Source organism: Coregonus lavaretus (genome assembly GCF_964263955.1).
Source record: "Coregonus lavaretus genome assembly, contig: HAP1_SCAFFOLD_1892, whole genome shotgun sequence".
NCBI lineage: Eukaryota > Metazoa > Chordata > Actinopteri > Salmoniformes > Salmonidae > Coregonus > Coregonus lavaretus.
In genome coordinates, this window is record NW_028159169.1 from 88,725 (window position 1) to 92,500 (window position 3,776).

The following is a 3,776-nucleotide window of genomic DNA, read 5'->3' on the forward strand; positions in this document are numbered from 1 at the left end:
TTGCCACCACACAGCGAAAAACAAGTAAGTTAACCTTTATTTATTGTAATTTCAATTAGTTTGTAGTAGTTACGTGTTGACTTAGATTACATACTGTAGCTACCTCAATCGTTATTTCAAATAATTTCGGTGACTTCAGAGCAATTGCTGGCTAGCCGAAATGTAGTTAGCAAGCAGGCTCAGCTAAATACAAATCCCCCTAGATACAGCCACGTCTCATAGTCACATCATCAGATTTGTAAATGAAAGAGGAAAATAATAATACTAATTGAATGGAGTTTTCCATCTTCTCATGTAGAGTTTCTGGCGCAGCACAGAAATGCCCTTATCCAGATGGTGTGACAAAGGCATTTCCTCACAGACCTGCTAACTTTCTTAGTTGTTAATGTAAGGTTGGAACCAACATGCAGTGCCTCCAGCAGGAAGAGGCAATAACCATTCGTCCTCCAGCAGTGCCTCCAGCAGGAAGAGAGGCAAGAACCATTCGTCCTCCAGCTCAGGGACAAACTACACTATTCACAGCCCTGTGTAATGTTACATGTAATTGCATTGCTGGAATTCTTTGAAACGTCATGTATTTGTATTGTTTAAAAAATGTACAAATAAAAGGAAACGTATGGTTTAAACATGTCTTTTTAATGTTTATTTGTTTTAGCTGTTAAGTGTTAATACATTTGCGTTTACATCATTAAGCCTTTATGTGTGTGTTATGAACGACCAAAGGTGTCTGACGTCATAGTAAGTACAGCGTCATATGATAGTCTTTATAGACGTGTAACTGTAAGTCGCTCTGGATAAGAGCGTCTGTAAATGACTAAAATGTAAATGTGTTATAAATGACGGAAGGTGTCTCACTTCAAACTAAGTATTACAGGACACTACAGAAAGTGTCAATAAATAGGTTATGAACGTTCTTCTGATTTATGACGGGTCTCATGATCCTCAGGTTACCGTAGGGTGTGAGGTATTTAAATAGTTGATGGTCCTGCGAAGTTTGTGTGTGTCAGAACCAAGATGATTTGGAGTAGTCCAACCTGAGACTACCACACCAGGTATTCCTCTTCTGTTCCCATGGAGACCAGGGCTTGATTATAACCTGTTACAATGGTGCCAACATTTTGTGGCTGATCTTTCAGCGGGGAGTGGGTGAATGTGTCAAAGACCTGACTGGACCCAGCACCTCACGGTATGGCTTGTTGTTGTTGTGTTAAAGACCTGACTGGACCCAGCACCCCACGGTATGGCTTGTTATATTGTTGTGTTAAAGACCTGACTGGACCCAGCACCCCACGGTATGGCTGGTTATATTGTTGTGTTAAAGACCTGACTGGACCCAGCACCCCACGGTATGGCTTGTTATATTGTTGTGTTAAAGACCTGACTGGACCCAGCACCACGTTGTATGGCTTGTTGTTGTTGTGTTAAAGACCTGACTGGACAAAGCACCCCACGGTATGGCTTGTTATATTGTTGTGTTAAAGACCTGACTGGACCCAGCACCCCACGGTATGGCTTGTTATATTGTTGTGTTAAAGACCTGACTGGACCCAGCACCCCACGGTATGGCTTGTTATATTGTTGTGTTAAAGACCTGACTGGACCCAGCACCCCACGGTATGGCTTGTTATATTGTTGTGTTAAAGACCTGACTGGACCCAGCACCCCACGGTATGGCTGGTTATATTGTTGTGTTAAAGACCTGACTGGACCCAGCACCCCACGGTATGGCTTGTTATATTGTTGTGTTAAAGACCTGACTGGACCCAGCACCACGTTGTATGGCTTGTTGTTGTTGTGTGGGTTTGTGGACTGAGGAAGATGTAACTTGGTTCCAGAAGAAAGACACTTTGAATGTCTTTATCAAGGTAAGTGTTGTCCCCAGGCTATTGCACACACAGCACATATAAGCCTGGGTTATCAACCATTCAGAGATGGTCTATAAGCCTGGGTTCTCAACCATTCAGAGGTGGTCTATAAGCCTGGGTTATCAACCATTCAGAGGTGGTCTATAAGCCTGGGTTCTCAACCATTCAGAGATGGTCTATAAGCCTGGGTTCTCAACCATTCAGAGGTGGTCTATAAGCCTGGGTTATCAACCATTCAGAGGTGGTCTATAAGCCTGGGTTCTCAACCATTCAGAGGTGGTCTATAAGCCTGGGTTCTCAACCATTCAGAGATGGTCTATAAGCCTGGGTTCTCAACCATTCAGAGGTGGTCTATAAGCCTGGGTTATCAACCATTCAGAGGTGGTCTATAAGCCTGGGTTCTCAACCATTCAGAGATGGTCTATAAGCCTGGGTTCTCAACCATTCAGAGGTGGTCTATAAGCCTGGGTTATCAACCATTCAGAGGTGGTCTATAAGCCTGGGTTCTCAACCATTCAGAGATGGTCTATAAGCCTGGGTTCTCAACCATTCAGAGGTGGTCTATAAGCCTGGGTTATCAACCATTCAGAGGTGGTCTATAAGCCTGGGTTATCAACCATTCAGAGGTGGTCTATAAGCCTGGGTTCTCAACCATTCAGAGATGGTCTATAAGCCTGGGTTCTCAACCATTCAGAGGTGGTCTATAAGCCTGGGTTATCAACCATTCAGAGGTGGTCTATAAGCCTGGGTTATCAACCATTCAGAGGTGGTCTATAAGCCTGGGTTCTCAACCATTCAGAGATGGTCTATAAGCCTGGGTTCTCAACCATTCAGAGGTGGTCTATAAGCCTGGGTTATCAACCATTCAGAGGTGGTCTATAAGCCTGGGTTCTCAACCATTCAGAGATGGTCTATAAGCCTGGGTTATCAACCATTCAGAGATGGTCTATAAGCCTGGGTTATCAACCATTCAGAGATGGTCTATAAGCCTGGGTTCTCAACCATTCAGAGGTGGTCTATAAGCCTGGGTTATCAACCATTCAGAGGTGGTCTATAAGCCTGGGTTATCAACCATTCAGAGGTGGTCTATAAGCCTGGGTTCTCAACCATTCAGAGGTGGTCTATAAGCCTGGGTTATCAACCATTCAGAGATGGTCTATAAGCCTGGGTTATCAACCATTCAGAGATGGTCTATAAGCCTGGGTTCTCAACCATTCAGAGGTGGCCTTAGTGGGAGTGACCATACTGAGTAAAGTATTTATCATCGTCACTACTTAACACAGTCAAAAAGTCATAATTATTGCCAAACCCTGCCCATTTCCACAATGTATCTAATTAAAATGTGATTTTAAACCGAACCTTAAGGCCATGTTTGATGCGTTGGTCCACCAGACCTTCATTTGGGTGGAACAAGATTAGATGTCATGTGACTAACACGACATCCCTTCAGAGCATGTACCATCCTTCAGAGCATGTACCATCCTTCAAAGCATGTACCATCCTTCAGAGCATGTACCATCCTTCAGAGCATGTGCCATCCCTTCAGAGCATGTACCATCCTTCAGAGCATGTACCATCCTTCAGAGCATGTACCATCCTTCAGAGCATGTGCCATCCCTTCAGAGCATGTACCATCCTTCAGAGCATGTACCATCCCTTCAGAGCATGTACCATCCCTTCAGAGCATGTACCATCCCTTCAGAGCATGTACCATCCTTCAGAGCATGTACCATCCCTTCAGAGCATGTACCATCCTTCAGAGCATGTACCATCCCTTCAGAGCATGTACCATCCTTCAGAGCATGTACCATCCCTTCAGAGCATGTACCATCCTTTATAAAGCAGTTGTTTATATCATATTGGGACATTGGTGATTATGTCACAGTTATGCCACATTTAAGAACCCTTTAT

The 3,776-nt window shown here is 44.0% G+C and overlaps 1 long non-coding RNA gene across 1 annotated transcript in view; it reads right to left on the minus strand.

The window, feature by feature from the left end:
- Positions 1 to 615: 615 nt before the first annotated feature.
- The window catches only part of LOC311123211, a 3,438-nt gene continuing 277 nt past the window's right edge, over positions 616 to 3,776 (minus strand). Inside the window, exons 1-2 of the long non-coding RNA XR_014612569.1 lie at positions 1,216 to 3,776; positions 616 to 1,163 (exon numbers count right to left, since the gene is read on the minus strand). The exon at positions 1,216 to 3,776 is cut by the window's right edge and continues 277 nt beyond it. This is a non-coding gene — a long non-coding RNA (uncharacterized lncRNA). The remainder of the gene's footprint in view (positions 1,164 to 1,215) is intronic.